The sequence below is a fragment of the Vanacampus margaritifer genome, chromosome 5, assembly GCF_051991255.1.
Source record: "Vanacampus margaritifer isolate UIUO_Vmar chromosome 5, RoL_Vmar_1.0, whole genome shotgun sequence".
Taxonomy (NCBI): domain Eukaryota; kingdom Metazoa; phylum Chordata; class Actinopteri; order Syngnathiformes; family Syngnathidae; genus Vanacampus; species Vanacampus margaritifer.
The window spans coordinates 11,238,711-11,257,141 of NC_135436.1; the positions used below are offsets into that span (position 1 = coordinate 11,238,711).

Consider the following 18,431-nt stretch of genomic DNA (forward strand, 5'->3'; position numbering starts at 1 on the left):
CTATGTGGCACATAGAATGAAGTCAAGTGACACACACAAAAACGATGTCACACAACAGTGTTTACAGAAGTAAATATGGTCTGGCGTGTAGGGGTTCATCTTCTCATGATCTCATCTACAGAGTGAGGTGGGAGGAGGTTGAAATTTTGTGGAAATGAAGCGACTATTTTCAATTTTGTTATTTCATGGAGACGCCTACACTGGAGACATTATGTCATTGCTGTGGGTAATAAATGAACTGTCTACGTGGCTGAATTACTACTATCACCTCAAATGTCCATTTGTGCTTCATGTTTCTAGTAAAATGAAATAAAAGTCAAATATTAAGTCAACACTGTTACTCAAAACAGCTTTACAGATTAACAGACTATTGTTAGTTGATTCCCTCTCAACAGAGATAGGAAAAGTACTGACATTCTGTACTTGAGTAAAAGTACTTGCATAAAAAATGGCTGGTAAAAGTACTTATTCAAATAGATAGTCAAGTAAAAGTTAAAAAAAAGAAGTACAGGCTCTAAAATTTACTTCACGAGTAAAAGTAAAAAAGTATTTTTCCTCCTCGTGTCATATAATTTGAAGACCATTAAATTTAAAAGATAATCACTCAAAGGTCTCATATTATTCAACTTTTCAACATACTAAAATAGTTCTCAAATGTGTAAAAGGCATGTCTGTGACATGCATTCGTCAAAATTGACTTTGGATCTAATATTTTTGCTTTCCCTAAATCAGCAAAAAAACGCTCTGTTCAAAACAGCCTGTTTTAGGGGTGTGTCACTTTTATGTAAATAGCTGCACCAGGCCACGCCTAGGCCATACCTTTCTCTCTCGAAAGGGGTAGTGATTTGGGTCATGGTAGCCATGCGCTAATGTTGTGAATTGAAACGACTGGCCATGGCAGCAGAAGAAAAGAAAAATACAGACATGTATTTTACACATTAGAGAACTATTTTAATATATGGAAAAGTGGCATGACGTTTTACCATAAGAAAAAGTAGAATAACGTTACTGCAGATACTATGTTGTAGCGTTAGTTTGGGATTGTTTAGGCAATGGTTATTTTACCGGAACCGGCAAATCTCCTGCAAACGTTATTTCGCCGTGAATGTCTCCGATTTGCCGTAAATGCTTGTAGAGATTTACAAGTGGTTATGAATAACATAAATGTGCACATTTAGGTCGCAACTTGCAAGCCGTCTCGTCGAGACCACATAGCGGCCGGTTAGCATCACAAAGTCATGTCAACTATGTGGCGAGTTGCCGGTCATAGCAAATTAACGACCGCGGATTGTATCTTGACAAAACTACGCAACCGCTTCATATTATACAACCATTGTCTGCTTTATCATATCTGACCTCTTGTAACCAAACAACCTCCACACTACAAATGTAGCTCCCACTTAAGGCACTAAAAATACACCAGTAATATGGTAGGAGGTACACATCTCTTACTAGAAAGGATGGGAAAGAAGGCTAAATCAAAAATGTTAAACTTACATCTGTCTCGTTTGCAGTCGTGTCATACTGTTGGGACCGTTCCATTATGTTTAAAGGTGTTGCTAATCCAGCTCTGGTTTCACTAACAAAACAGTCCTTTGAGAAATTATGTCGGTACACGTCCTTCAAAATAAAATTAATCCACTGTCTTCTCAAAGACTTGGGACGAAGCACCAACCACTTTTTCCTGATCATTGTGTCCCCTCTCCACGAAGCATTTGCGAGCAGGGGAGAAAAAGAAAGGAGCAGCCAACTTCTTGAATTTCAGTGGGCGTGACAAAACTTTACCAGAGGTGTGGTGCCACTAACCCGAGGGGGCCGGGTCGAGTGCACTTCCATGTCTTTTTGACGTCACTAATTCACGGAAGTTTAACCTTTGAAGCACACATTTTAGAAAGGAGGAGAAAGCTAAGTCGCGGACGGACTTTTTTCCTGCCTGGTTGGATTGTGGACAGGTCGGGGATGCATATTATTGATAGGAAACCCCACTAAAGTACATTTTCATACTATGGGCCCTTTAACAAACCCTTAAAACTGACTTAATCGCCTCATGAAGTCCTTGCAACATTTTTTTTTACTCCGCCTTTGTTTTAAAAAAGCAATGGAAATGAATTAAGTTTCCACAATTTGCCTTAAATACACGTATAAATTATATGCTTAATAATGTTTACAGGAGGAAACTTGTATATTTTTTATTCTGAAAATTATAACTGTAATTCAACATAAGATGCCTCTGCCAAATCTAATATTGGGGTTTAAGGAACTGAGCAATAAAACAAAAAGGGTGTCTTCAAAGCAGCACATACTGTCCATTTGTTCATTTTTTATTTTATTTTATTTTATTTTATTTTTCAATTAGTTTAATTTAAAAAATAGTCACCACCCCCGGCCCTATTATCTGTACGTATAGTTTATACAGTAGCCTTGGGCTATCCAGTTATATATTCAGATCAGTGCGTTAACCAGGGCCAAGCTAACGAAAGGGTAATGATTAGCTTTACCTCGATAAGTTGTTTCATATTGGACGGGGAATTCTTTCAGGCGGCAAGCTTGTGGACTTTACTGTTTACACAGGACACAATGTATTCGCCATGAATCGTTCTTCGAGCCACCCAACGTGAACATTTCCCGCAGGTAAGGCCACGGGTGGGCGTACTGGTTGGCTGCAGCCGACTCGCTAGCTCTGAGTCGAGTCCATAATGTTGACTGTTTCGTTTCAAATTTGACACTCTCCATTGCGTTATCTCATTGGTTGAGATATAGGGCCTATCACAAGCGGGGATGTCGGGGATCGTGTGTAACGCTTCATATGATTGGCCGAGCCAGTCATATAAAAGAGTAACGACCCTCTGTTTTGAAAATGTTTCGAGTAAAAAGTACAGATACTGTTTTTAAAATGTAACGCATAAAAGTAAAAAAAAATTCTAAAAAATTAATACTCCGTGAATTACAATGGATGTGTATGGATGAGCGTTCATACTACAAATGAGTTGCACACATATCCTATTCATATACACAAACAAAAGAAGCGCGCCTCTGATTTGACGAATTAAGAAAAGTTTCGCAATTTGCGGTGCGGCCCAGTCCCTATTGCCTGTAATCACATATTAAGCATGTCATAAAAATAACCACTACATTGTAATTTACCACAAACCTTGTATGGCTTCAACATTATTGAGCGCATTTATTGTATAAACCCCAAGTTGAACAACCTCCCCACACAACAAGAACTACATTCCCAGGCCCAATGTTGTCATTCCCACAATTTGAAAACATTGACCTGCAGAAATCAGGAGCGATTGTGTTTAATTTATTGGGATGCGATTGTGATAGTGTGTGCCTTGAAACTGAGTTTATTTCCAAGCATGAAGTTGAAATAAGTAAGCCTTATTCTCCTCCATTGTTGTTTCACGTGACTGTTGTCATCAGATAAATTTCCAGCGACAACAGAGGCAGTGCTCTTTGTAGTGGAAAATTGACCACCCTAAACTGAGGCGAACAGATCCAAGTAGAGCTGTGGCAAGCACAGTAGGTATAAGGACTTTGCTCATTTTACATATTCATACCACTGCCCGTCAATTAAAATTAGATGTAGCACAGTCCTAGACAGGTAAACGTTGCCCTCCAAATGTGTTGATAATGCCATTATTTTTGCCGCAGATTCCAAACCTGTGGTCGACATCAAAAGATGATTATAAGACAAGATCAACGTTTCAGCTTTGAACTCATTTGCTCCCAAAAATTTATAAATACGTTCTATTTTAAATATTTTAAGTGTCCCAAAGACGTATTTATGCATTTTTTGTTTTTTTTATGCTAGAGCAGTGGTGGGCAAACTCGGTCCTCGGGGGCCGGCGTCCTGCAGGTTTTGGACGTTTCCCTGCTGCAATGCAGCTGATTCTAATCAACAGGATCGTTACCAGGCTTATGCAAAGCTTGCTAAAGAGCTGATCATATATCAGCTTTGTTGAGTAAGGGTAACATCCAAAACCTGCAGGACTCCGGCCCTCGAGGACCGAGTGTACCCACCCCTGTGCTAGAGCATACAGAAGGTTTTGATGCAGCCTCTCAACCGCAAAGAACGGTTAAATAAATGGTAGCTATTACACAAACGGCCAGCAGGTGGCAGCAGAGCAAAATAAATCAACCAGGGCCATGTTGAAAAAAAGGTATTTTACTCACATTTCTAAATATATTTCAAATGTATCTATATTCTAATGCTAATTGCTGCAAAACGGAAACAGATAGAATTTTTTTCCTGATGAAAGAAGAGACTCTAATCTTTCTTTTGGTTGGTTCCATGTTTTTATAGCAACAGAACACAATATTCTGTGGGCCTTGCAAAATTGGTCAAAATCCAGTAAAAAAAAAATGAGAGTGAAGGAGATTGCTTCAGTGAAAATGGCTGGGAGTGAGTGAGTGAGTTAATTTTAAGGTGAAGTCCAGTGTCAGTATAGTTAAAAAAATGACTTAAGAACTTAATGAAGGCTGGAGCTACATCAATGAGCTCTAGTTAAGTGAAGAAGTAAAACAATTAGGGATGTTTGATACCACTTTTTCCCCAGACTGATACTAGTATGAATACTTATTTACAAAAATAATACTTAAAAATTCTTTGAAACCAATGACAGATCGTTTTAAAGACCTTTTCTTTTTTAACAAAAGGTCACTCTGTAATTGTGAATTTGAGTTCAAACCCGCTGATGTAAGATTAATTTGTAATAAATTAACATAAGTGCAAAATGAGAACTCCCTCAGTTTAATGCTTTGTTCAAAATCAATTGAAGTGCCGACTAATTCAGGTTCAATAGTTTAGCATGACACTATGAAGTTGGAAAATAGGGCTGGGCGCTACATCTGAAAAGTTTCATCACGATGTAAGTATTTCATAGCCAGCATTGATAAATATATATATTTTTAACCTATTCAAAATAACAAACAAATGTTAAATGGATTACAGATGAAATACAATACAACAGTCCAGAGGAAAGCATACCATTCATAATACAAATTAAGCAGGAAAAAAAGAGACCTTTTATTGTATTAAATAGTAACAATCTATTTTTCACAGTTGATGAAAACAGGCAAATGTGTAAATTAAATACAGTATATACATAAAATACCATAATGGAAAATGTCCTTATGGAACTCAAATTCAGCTACAAATACTGAAAATGTATAACCTGGTAGCAACACACTACAATATAAAATCCTCATAAATAAATTGCATGTTATGATGCTCTGTCAAGCATGCGTTTCAGGCTGAGTTATAGGATAATAGCTAGGGAGCCACAACAAACACGTCAGCTAACTTCAAGCCTTGCTTGAACACCTAAGTGCGAAGTCATTTGGTGGTGGTGAAGCAATTTTTGAATTTGCTCGTGCCAGAGGACGTTGCTTCTAGGCAACACAGTAAAAGGACCACCTCCTGGATGATTGTTAGATGACTTGTGCAATAATACTGAAGTAAATATCGTACGTTTAAAATCAACCCCCAAATCTCATGTATTAAATTGACAAAGATAAAAACAGAAGATGTTTTCATTACTTTTGTAATTTATGTCACAAGTCGTCAAAACAGGGATACTTAAGTCCCCACGGAAAGTATGGACTTGATTCTCATTGCGTGTTCTAAAACAATTAACCTAAATAAATGTTTATTCCACTCCCGCAAGAATATCACGTGACCAGTTGCTTGTTCTGTCAGGTAAGACTGAAAAAAATAATAATAATATTAGTATTAATATTTTTTATTCAACAACAAACAACATTCCTTTCAAGACTACCAATACTTGGTGAACTCTTAACAGTATAATTTAAATTAGTGCAGTCAGGTGTTGCTGCCGTAGCTGTATTTGTGGAATTAACATGATTGCTTCATATATATTTTTTCCAGTTTACTGTATTTTAATACCGTTTGTGTCACAGAAATAGAAATAGAAAGGTTAAGTCCCAATTTTGACCAAATACTTAAAAGAAGGTCAAAGGCCACAATTTTCTCCAGGCAGGAATGGAACATTCTGATCTGTGAGAATACAGTTATCCTATTATGACGCATAAAGGAAGTACAACTCATGTCTTAATTTATCACACACATCCCCTGCCATGTACTCCTTTATTATTTTTTAGACATAAGATGTAGGGTTGGTAGCTATTGTAAACATGTCTTGTAAACCACCCATCCAGCATTCTGCCACTTGTGTTCTGCCACTTGTGCAAAATTACAACTCACAATAACATTTGGATGTAACAGAACATAAGAACAACAGCGTTTAATAAGCCAGAAGATAAAACTCGATTTCACGAATTTGCAAATTTTTAACGATTCGATTTTTAAAATGACAATGTATCGAATTAATTCGACTTGTTGCCAAGCTCTAAATGAAAGGCAGTTTGCAACGACGAGTCAAACCCAAGACACGCTTAGAACCGCCGCCTCATTTGAATAACATTTCGTCCTGGCAGTATGGACCAAAACTGACAAAATTAAAAATAAATAAATGACTAAGTAAATAAATAACTAAATAAATGACTAAAAGTGAAAATAAAAATGGATACAAAAAATATATATAATTCAAAAATTTAATACAAATGTATTTATTTATATATATACTGTATATATATATATTTTTTAAATTTCCATTTATATATTATTTTGAATTTAATTTTTGAATTATATTTTTTATATCAGTTTTTATTTTTACTTTTAGTCATTTATTTATTTAGAAATGTGGCAGTTTTGGTCCTCCATAGGCAACACGTACATTATCAAAAATGTCAGATTGGACGAATGCGTATGTTTAAATAATCTATGATGAATATGATGGCATAATGCAGCTTAAGATACAGTGGAAATAAACAGATAGTTCTGTATGGCAGTTTAATTCTGTGGCTCAGATACACGGTTACTGGTCTAAAATACCATCTGCTGAAATTCCCTCTCTTGAATAAATACATTATCAGGCCAGATCCTCTTCTCCTCCACCTGGTCCTCCAGAAATAGCACTTGTATCAGTCATGCTGCTGACTTTGCTGTTCAAATGTCGTTGTTGATTCCATCAGACCCCATAGCACAGACATGACTTTCTTCCCAAGTGTTACATAGAAACAGAATAAATATATAAAAGTGTGAAGTTGTATCACATATTCTTAACCAAAAATGAGGGCTGGGAGATTATAGAAATAATCATCATCATCATCTCGATTATGATGAAATTGAAATCACGATTAATAAACACGATTTTTCTTTGATTTCAAAACTTTGTATTTTCAACTACTACAGCTAAACTCTAAATAGAACAACCAGAAAATAAATTATCAACGAGTAAAATAATATCTTAAAATAATTGTAATAAAAAACAAATACAAATACTGTAAATACGTACTGTTCCGGTTAGCTTCAAGCTGTAAATGTCTCTAGAACGAAGTAGGCTTTGTACTTAAATATACAATGTGTGTAATTCTTTCTTTTTTTTTTGTTTAATTTAACAGTAAACTCCAACTGGTGTGTCAATAAACATCTGAGCAGACACAAGGAAGGCAGAATCACATACATCACATTTACTGCAAGCCACACAGATGCATCCAGGTTGCTTTCCCAAAACAGGAATTCCATACACACTCGACGCCATTTGGAAAATTAATAGTGGTTCTATTAGGTTTTATTAGGAATCGGCGGATATCTATATCGGGCCGATACCCAGCCTTTTTTCAAGGTTTCGGTACTCGCGATGGCGGCTGGTACCAGTATCTTGTGGCTGTTTTACGATCAGTAAAGAGAAATAGAAAATTGCCATTAATTTCATGCAATTTTAAAGACAAAATCCTATATTGGCTTATATAGATTTTTCTTTAAAATTATCTCATTGGTTTTTTTTGGGGGGGGGGCATTTTTATGCATCAAACGTACTAGTGGTATCAATACTTAGTATCTGTGTCGGTGACTATTCAACAGTTGAATACTCGTACTGGTATCTGTCTGGGGAAAAAAAGTGTTATTCAATGAACGTCCCTAGTTTTTGTGATCATGAGAAACCAAATCGAAATGAGGATTAATTAACGCTTAATTGCCCAGCCCAATCAACAGCGTTGTTACTTTGTAGCATACTGTGCAGTTACTGTATTTACCTTGATGTTTGTGAGCTCCGTTCAGAGCTGATGGCTGGCTGTTGATAGGACAGCATGCTAATTATATTAGCAGTAGCCTATGATACACCAGACTCATCTTGACTTGTCTGGAAGATGCAAGAAGAAATCACGACATGAATTATAATTTTTGTATGATACATGTAGCCAAATATTCAACTCTCGGCTAACTGCAATTCATCAGCCAGAATTTCTGAAGACTTCTGTTTATTATGTCATGAGTGCATGTATAATGAGCTGGCCAAATCCTTTGAATAAACGTTGATGTTTTTGACTGCTGCTTCTAGTTTCCTCTGTCTGTCCACATCGTCCGTGTAAGCTTCTTTTTTTTGTGGGAGTATTCCATCTCATTCATTCTACAGTACAGTGAATAAAATTGTCACATAAAAAAAGTAGTAATTACAAGAAAAGTTATACATTTTTCTGTTCAAATAAAATGCAGACATCCAGAAACTTGTACAGCATTCGAGATGCGGTCATGGGCCTTCTCAAAAGTGCTGTACTGTGGGAGCACTCTTTAGTTGTGCCACTAGTTCCGGGTTAATCTTAAATTTTGTGCACTTAAATCTTAAATTTTTCTCACCCCACACTTATCAAGCAATTCTCTGATCCCCTCCAATATGATGAGCACTGTATTTATTTAGCCAAGGCTTGATTTACACTGCATGGTTGGTTAAAGTGACACAATTATCTTTATTTATTTATTTATTTTTGTTTGTTTTTTTGCAACCAAGTGACAGAAATCCAATTGTGGGTCATGGCATAAGATTTAAAAAATACACTCTCAAACTAAACTAAAGCAAAAGCATAGACTAATAAATATGGAGTTATGGAGTAAATATGATATGAGAGGTGTATCAAACATTTTTACAGTTGAGCCATGTTTTTCATGATTAAATAGTTCTAAAAAGTCTGACCATAACCAATCGTGCGAAAGTATCTCATAATAATAATCTACAGTAAATCCAATTAATCTATTGCATGCACCCAAAAATAACAAACTATATTTTATAGAGAAGAACTATGGTCCTGCATACATATTTTTATTGAAGACTCTTGTTTGCACTTGAAAGATAGTGAAGCGGCGAAAGGGTATTTCCCTAACTGCACTATGATGAGCTTGAGAGTCATTACAACCACAGATGTTAAAGTCTCATCCTCGGGCCGGAGTCCTGCATGTTTTAGAGGTTTCCCTCGTCCAGCACAGCTGAAACAAATGATCAGCTCATAAGCAAGCTCTGCAGGAGCCTGATAATGATACTGATCATTGAATCAGGTGTGTTGGAGTAGGAAAACTTTGAAGAAATTGATATGGGCATTAAATTGCTACCCAGCCATAACTTTGTTTTCTCGCCCATCAGATGCAGCTTCCCAGCCAGCCACCCTGTAGACAACCTCCACAACCCACAGAGGCATAGAAATTAAGGAGCTCTGGGTCATATCAGGTAAGGCGTGCTAGAAGATGTGTGGATCTATTACACCTTCCTGTGATATTTCCCTTTCTGCATGTGAAAATGGAAGAAGAGGTGCTGACGTGGGTTGATTTTGAAGAAAAAAAGTAAAGAGCAAGGAATTAATTGTATTGCTGTTTGAGGTTCTATTGATAAAGTTCCATTCCATCACAGAATTAAACTTACTTTGTCTTCATCCTCCCATCAGCCAAGTCTGCCATCAAATTCAGATCATCCACAATTTTCTCCAGTCCTTTTCTCATTTGTGTGTGTTTGCAAATCACACTCACAAAGTTTACCCCTACACAATATGAGGACCAAGACGAGTTTGAATATGATATAAAGTATCTCCAAGAACATATCATGTTTTTGAGATTGATGATAATTGAGAGTTGGCAGGCATAGGAATTCTTAGTCTTATCAAATAATAATACTTCTGTGATCTCCTAAGTGGGGAAAAGCCATGATTTGTAGAAATTGTCACAGTAATTTCTGGACTACAAGCCGCTACTTTTTTCACTTGCATTCGCCCCTGCGGCTAATACAGAGGTGCGGCTTATTCATCAGATCACAATGGGGTGCACTATAAAGGAAGAACAAGAGCGTCAGGCAGAGCAAAACAAAGCAAGTGAGCCCATATGCATTCGGAGAGACAGAACGAGAGCGAGACAATTTGCACCCTCATTATGGAAAAGAAAATAACGGGAACCCGGTGCGGTAACATTAAAACACCTGCGGCTTACAGTCGAGTGCGGCTTATGTGTAAGAAACTCGAGTACAGTATTCCCCAAATTCAGCGAGCACAGCTTAGTCAAGTGCGTCTTGTAGTGCACAAATTACTGTACTCGCCCATTGGTCCCTGTTTATTTTTTCATTTTTTTTAAGACTAGACGGGATTGAATAGATTTGACCACCAGGGCCTTTTTAGAGCACATATGATGCTGAGATTCAGTACCACTGACCATTTTGTGGCACAATGGACCAAAGCTATTCGCGGGTATAGGGACCAGGCCGGCTCACAATTAGCGAAAATCAGTATTTATACTCTCCTGCGAGCAGTACTGCTTTAATGTTCCTGACAGAATTTTGACAAAATAAGGACATCCAGATACATTATTCAGCAAGTGAATTTTTATTGGTTGATGCCTCTGGAATTGTGCATGGATGAATCCACGGATGTCAAACCTCAAATATGGATTTGTCAATTCTTTGTTTGGTACAATGTAAAATGTGAATGTGGAACCACTGAGTTGCCTTTAAATGATGAGAATAGTCGATTTGTTTTTCAAGTTTGCAGTGGCTTGAGGGAGCTGCACCTGCTGGCAGAGTGAAACGGTGTCCGTCACCCACAGGGCTCCAATGTTATGCTTATTACATCTTGGTACAGGTGTAGCTTTGACCATCTCTGTGTGTAAAAACACATTTGTTCTGCTTTGTCTGTCACTGCCAGCAATGATCAAACATGACAAATAATGGGCACAGATTCCTCCCACTTGCTCATTCTGAATCCCCTCCGACTCACATATGGAAAAATATCTCCCATTACCTATGCTCCATATTGTGCTCTGTCTATGTACCACACTAGCATGACCAAGAAGTTGATCGATCCGTGGTTTATTTTTGTTAGCTGTAAATGCCAACATGAAGCCATGTGCTGCAACCCTGCAACACAATTCTAGGAAACCCCACCCTTCAGTGCATTATTTCGGTGGTTTTATTTTTGGCCCATTTTTATTTGGCCCCTACCAAAATATGACAGGGGTTATGCATAATTACACATAGGACCGGTTTCACAGACAAGGTTTATATCACACCAGGACTAGGCCTGAATCAGATTATTAAAGGTAGGTAATTTAAGTGGTTTGCATGAGCGCGGCTTAAATTTGTTTTAGTTGGTCGTAGACTATGGAGCCCTAGATATTATTCATTTAGTTGTTACTAACGTAACTATGAGATTCATTTTTCAAAAATAATTTCCGGTTTAATACATTTTAAAGAAACTTTATTTGGACGTACGCACTCAGTGGCGGCTGGCTCTCTGCCTAGCAATGTGAAACTCCTATAAATAAAGCAATGTAAGCTTCGCAGCTTTCCTAAAGAAACAACAACAACATGCGATTGGTAGTCACCCTCCCCCACACAGTGTTCTCGTCATTCACCAGACACATTCAAGCGTTTTGATTGTCCTTTTAGGAATGCAACCAAGGCTTACCTTGCTTTCTTTATAGGCGTTTAACATTGCTCGGCAGAGAGCCTGCCGCCATTCTACGTCACTATGCACTGAGTGTGTTGTGACGTGTATATAACAATGGCGACGTACGTCCAAATAAAGTTTCTACAAAATGTATTCAACTGGAAATTATTTTTGAAAAATTAATCTCATTGTTATGTTAGTAACAACCAAATAAATAATACAGAGCAAACGTGTCTCCAGGTGAGACATGTCTGTTATGATCTCACAAATGCTATCAAATTTTGTGACATTGCTTACTTAAACTGAATGATATACTCTGTGGAAGAAACCAGATAATGACCATTTGGACAGTGGACAAGAAAAACTGAACCCAAATTAGTTACCGCTTGTAAATACAGATTATTACACTCTCTGTCGCTCCCTTTATTTTTATTTCATTCTATGGACGATGTGAGTTATTCTAACACTGAGTTTTCCCGGAGGAAATTACTCTAACCCTTGTGAAGGAGCCATTGCACAGACTGTGAATCCTCCACATCTGTTATGGCATCCCTGAAAGATGATGCTGCCTTCCAGCAGAGACCAAGAAGGATGTCCATGCATGAAAAGATAGCCTTGGAATTTTGTGAGCAGAAAATGAAAATGTATGAAAGACATGAAAATGAAAATTCTACTCGTTGAATATGGCTATGAAATTAGAAGAGAGAGCTTTTCAAAGAAAGATGTATGAGAAAGCTGTGCAATGAAATACATTGTGAAACTATTTTTAACTTAAGTGTTGCAACTTGAAATGAGCTCTTAAGTGTAAATCTTGTTTTTTATGCCACTAAGACGGGAACATCTGGATCATTATTCCGTCAGGACAATTTTGCTGCTTCAGGAAGTTGTGCAACACAGATGTAGCAATGATCGCATATCACCTTTGTACAAACGAAAGCAATCTCTGAAAGTTATTTCATCAAATTGATTTAATTGATTTCTCCTATGCACAAGTATTTGCCTGGCTGGCCTCTGCAGTTAATGTTGTTCATTTAGATATTTGAAGTACGAACTATCTGTGCTCTCTTTCACTAACAATGCTAAACTGAAGTTAAACCTGCCTTCTTTCAGGATTAATTTAATCTTCAATTTAGTCCAAAAGTAGTTTTAATCCCCACTCTTGCAATTGGCTTTGCTTAAACCAGAACAGGCTAATTCTATGACTATTTTAAGGTACATCTGTGCAAGTGAGTTAGGCAAGTTAGGCCAGCTCAAACAGCATATTAGTCTGAGACTAGTCTTAAGGCCTTTTCTGTGAAACCGGGCCATTGTTTTTAAGACATGCTTTACAACAAGCATTTTACATCAATGTTTGTAGTCTAGAGCAGTTGTGACAGATAGATGGTTTTGTAATGTTGCTATATACTCCCAGTCTCAGCAACCCAGTCACCTCTCGAAAGAAAAGTCTGCCCTTTCTGAACTTGTGTATGTCTGTAACTCTGTATGTGTGTCATTCATTGGCCATGTGGGGCTCTTTGTCCAGGCTGAGATGAATGGTGTTTTAGCAAGATGCTGAGACCAATACTAAAAAAAAAAAAAAGCACAGTGTTTGGAGGCTGTCCCTGCAAAATTCAATGTAGCAATTCAGTATTATTTTTGTCTGTCTCTTCCCTTCTTTCCACGGTGACACAACATGACCAGTGATTGCTGTGTTGAGACTGCCCAACAGACTGGAATTACATTTTCAGTATGTTCTAACTTCCTGCTTTTAAGTACCCAATTATAGTTTGTGTGGGGTTTTGTTGGTACAATCATTTGTTTTCCATGTCAGTGTCTTTGCTTCTCTGTTGTGGTTATTATTTCCGATGATGCTTCTCTGCACTGGTGGTAATGCTGTCAAAGAGCTATCTTGATGATGTACACAATCATATTCCCAGCAGTCCCATTACTGTTATACATGCTACAAATTATTCATTTATTTTTCAATGGCCAAAGTCAATAACCTGAACTCAACCCAGTATAGATTTGATTTTACTTGTTGGAGAACAAGCCTTTAGAAAGAAAGATCCTAAAACAACTTGCAGTAACTAAAGGCAGCACCAAGAAGAAAATGGGTGATGACCATGGACTGTGACAGATGGTAAAAAAGACTGAGAAAGTTGAGGAATGTTCATCAAGCATCTGTTTGGAACATCCCACAGGTGAACAGGCTAGTTGGGAACAGGTGGGTGCCATGATTGGTTATAAAAGGACCTTCCCTGGATTCCTCAATCATTCACAAACAAAGATGGGGCAAAGTTCACCTCCTTCTCAACAAGTGTGTGAGAAGATAGTCAATCTGGAGAAATCACTTTGTCGTTGTCATGTATTCAATTAAATATAGGTTGAGCATGATTTGCAACTTATGTTTTTACCACATTGTCCCAACTTCATTGGAATTGGGTTTGCATACATTTAAGAAAATTTAAACCACAATGATGGATTTTATTTTCTCTGTCAGACCTAAGAAAGCTGATTCCTGTTGTTTTGCAAAGAAAAGCTGTTGTGTCAAAAAGCAAAATTAAATTATTTCAGTCTCCACTACAAACAACAGTGAGGAACACTTCAGTCCTTGTGCACACTGTCTTTAATCTCTGGATTAAATAGTCACACTCAATATTATCTTGCTGGAAGTAGGCAGTAGTTTTTTATTAATTATTGAAACTGTTAATCAGGAATTTCAGATTTGATTTAGCAGAGGAAATTGCCTCTTGTTTGTACAGATTTACACCGGACAGGACAATCTTAGCGTGTGTGAATTTTCTGTTCATACCCATGTCGTCTATCATTCAGAAATAGATATGAAATTTTAAGAACGACATATGATAAATGTTTGAATAGCCATTAGCTTTTGTATAGCTCATCATGTGAGCTGCATCATTAGTTATAACATTAGCACTAATTGACAGTGCTTCTGCTGAAAATCCGGTTGATTACATGTGTCTCTGACTATTGGTAGCGTGTTTGCGTATGGTGCGAGTTACTAAAGCATGTGCAAGCCACCTGAGGCTGTGGAATCCACACTGCAAAATACAGGAGTTCATGTGAGGGTAAACTTGTTGTGGGGTGACGGGTGTGTGTGGGGCTGTGTGATTGCCATGTGACCCTTTGGCCCCCTCGATCCAGATCTGTGTATGTGTGCATGTGTGGCGGATCACTGAGGCCAAGCTGGTTGAGTTTTGTGTGTTCGTGTTTGTGTCCGAGAGAGAAATGTTGTAAGGAGGGGTGGATGGGTGAGCCAAGGGCAACACAAGGACAGTGTTTGTGCAGGGCACGGGACTGTCCTCACTGGCACGCATGTTCACATACACACACTTGCCAAAAACAGAGCCTTATTGTGAACACTCTTCCCAGTTTGGTCCACCCATTACAGTTACTACATTGTGTCACATTCAAACTGTGGCTTTTCTCTGATCTCTCTTTCTCATCTGTCACATCCATCTCTGCAGACTTGAAATTGAATTTACTTTTAAGGGATTTAAACATTAAATATCTCACGGCCTTAAACGCTATTTTCAATGTTGTGTTCCCATATCCATCCTTACAGGAATGCTGACTCACAGTTGCAATGTGACAAGCCGCCATCTTGGTGGAATTTTCTAAAAACAATTAGCACCCAAAAAAATTTTTTAAATCAACTGCAAAATCCTCCATAACAAATAAATTAATGAAAAAAACAATTGATGACTGAAGCTCATGACCTGATCTACTGCCTACACTACTTTTATCTTTTTATGAATGTTAAATTTGTGCTATTTATTTAAGTTGAGTTTTTTTAAATCACCACTTGGAGGACACCTTAGAATTTTAACCCATATGAGCATATTTGTGGATATTTTTAGTTGAAATTTGTGGACTTATCAAATAAATTGTTTCCCAAATGGCAGACCAAATTAAGGGATTGATTATCGCTGTGGACGTCCGCACAATGACGCTGAATGTAGCCATTTTTGGATAAGTACTGACATTATTGACAGGTTTCAGTTAGGGATACACAATAACAGATTTTTTTACCACAGATATCCAAACTAATAAACAATATATATTATCTGTTAAAGATTAAAGGAATAAAACATTTCAATCACGCTTCCTACGACAGAGCTAATTTCTGAACTCTTCACTTCAGACAATGAGGCGATGAGCAGTCTCTAAAGCTCTGATCCGTATCAGTAACTTACAAAAGTTGATCGCGTTTTGTTGTCAAGTATTTACATCCATCCATTTACTACCGCTTATCCGGGGTCGGGTCGCGTGGGCAGCTGCTTTAGGAGGGAAGGCCAGACTTCCCTCTCCCCAGCCACTTCAACCAGCTCCTCCGGCGGGATCCCAAGGTGTTTCCAGGGCAGCCGAGAGAAATGGTCTCTCCAGCGTGTCCTGGGCCGTCCCCGGGGCCTCCCGCCAATGGGACATGCCTGGTACACCTCTCCAGGGAGGCGTCCAGAAGGCATCCAAAACAGATGCCTTAGAAACCTCAACTGGCTCCTCTCCACGTGGAGGAGCAGCGGCTCGACTCTGAGTCCCTCCCGGATGACTGAGCTTCTCACCCTCTCTAAGGGAGAGCCCGGACACCCTGCGTAGGAAACTCATTTTGGCCGCTTGTATCCGGGATCTTGTTCTTTCGGTCACGACCCACAGCTCGTGACCATAGGTGAGGGTAGGAACGTAGATCGACTGGTAAATCGAGAGCTTTACCTTTTGGCTCAGCTCCTTCTTTACCACAACAGACCGATACAGTGTGCATCATTGCAGACGCTGCACCGATCCGCCTGTCAATCTCCTGCTCCCTCCTGCCCTCACTCGTGAACAAGCCCCATAGATACTTGAACTCCTTCACTTGGGGTAGGATTTCATCCCCGACCCGGAGAGAGCACGCCACCCTTTTCCGACTCAGGACCATGGTCTCGCATTTGGAGGTGCTGATCCTCATCCCAACCATTTCACACTCTGCTGCGAACCGCTCCAGTCAGAGTTGGAGATCAGGGCTTGATGAAGCCAAAATCACCACATCATCTGTAAAAAGCAGAGATGCGATACTGAGGCCACCCCTCAACACTTCGGCTGTGCCTAGAAATTCTGTCCATAAAAGTTATGAACAGAATCGGTGACAAAGTGCCCTTTGTCCTTTGCCCTTTGGCAGCCTTGGTGGAGTCCAACCCTCACTGGGAACAAATTAGATAGATATACTGTCGGCAATGCGGACCAAACTCTGACACCAGTCGTACAGGGACCAAACAGGGGGCTCAATACCCCATACTCAAGAAGCCATCCAGTGTGACAATGTTGATTTATGTGGCACACCACTTAAATAACTAAAACACATGCTAAGACTCTAATTCAGCTCTCATCAGCTCTTTATGAATGACTTGTTGGGACTTTTTCACTGGCTGTTATTTGTCACTCACTTCCTGTCTGGTGTCACTACTTCCTTCCTGAGTGTGGGTGTGTGCCTCTGCGTCATGTCATTTAATGTGATGTGTGAGCCAGATATGTTTGGGCCACGCGCATACATTGTGCTAATACAGAAATAAGCTTTGTCCCCAAAATCACATCATCAAATGTGTTTAAGGAATGGTTGTTATAATTGTATTATTGTTATCAATAAAGATGAGTTGAGTCCACCAAGCTCACCTTGAGCTTTTGTTTGACGTTTTCTTGTTGCTTGTTATTGGATTTTTTTTTTTTTTTTTTTTTTTTTGGGTGAACGGGCATTTCGCAATTTACTGTCTGTTTTAATAGTTCTGAAAATAAAATAGTAAAAACTTTGCAAAGAAGAAGGAAAATTAAGCAAACTCTACAGCACAGTCACTAGGCTCCTTGTATGCCTGCAGGTGAATGGTCTGATTCTCAGTGTGGTGTGCAACAAAATATACAGCAGTGTGTAATACCTCATGAAGTATTTAAATCAATATGACTTAAAAAAAAAAAAAAAAATCTAAACATGAATTGAACCAAAATGCAGAAGTAGCTGAAAGAGTGAACTGTAAGAAATGAGGTGGTGTGAAGAATGACACTGTGTTGGTTAAGTATTGTGTGTACTGTAATCAGTACACAGACAAAAATCACGACCAGTCAGTGGTTCTACTATAGTCGCTGATGTGCAAGAAGGCAGGGACTTAATTCAAAAACTAAGAGGAATAATTGGCTGAGGGAATTTAACCTTGAATGATGAATTAATGAAATGGACCTAAACGCATGGACAAAATTGTTGGTACCCCGCTGTCAATGGAAGAAAAGCCCACAGTGGTCACAGAAAAAACCTAATTGGACAAAAGTCCTAATAAAAATCTAATGAAAATTAACCAATGAAAATCAGACATTGATTTTGAATAGTTATATTTATTATTGCTTTTATCAGATTCAAGTTATTTCTGTGACCACTATGGGGTTTTCTTTAATTAACTGATGGGGTACCAAGTCTGGGCTGCACGATATTGGAAAAACGTGATATGGTGGTTGATATCGATGCTTATATTATTCTTGCGATATTTGACGTTGTACCTAAAGAAATTGACTGTTTTTCTTGTCGCAAGGAATTTTTTTTAACATTTTTAAAATTTGATGGCGACAAGAAAAAAAGGTTTGGGAGCATAAAGATGGTTTGCGAGTGTGTGGCAAGTGGCTTTACG

General features: G+C 38.3%; 1 protein-coding gene across 1 annotated transcript in view; it reads left to right on the forward strand.

Moving 5' to 3' along the window:
- Positions 1 to 18,431, forward strand: part of pik3cb (phosphatidylinositol-4,5-bisphosphate 3-kinase, catalytic subunit beta) — a 61,130-nt gene that overhangs the window by 14,923 nt on the left and 27,776 nt on the right. The window contains exon 2 of the mRNA XM_077566110.1: positions 9,504 to 9,587. The gene's annotated coding sequence lies outside the window, so the exon portion shown is untranslated. The remainder of the gene's footprint in view (positions 1 to 9,503; positions 9,588 to 18,431) is intronic.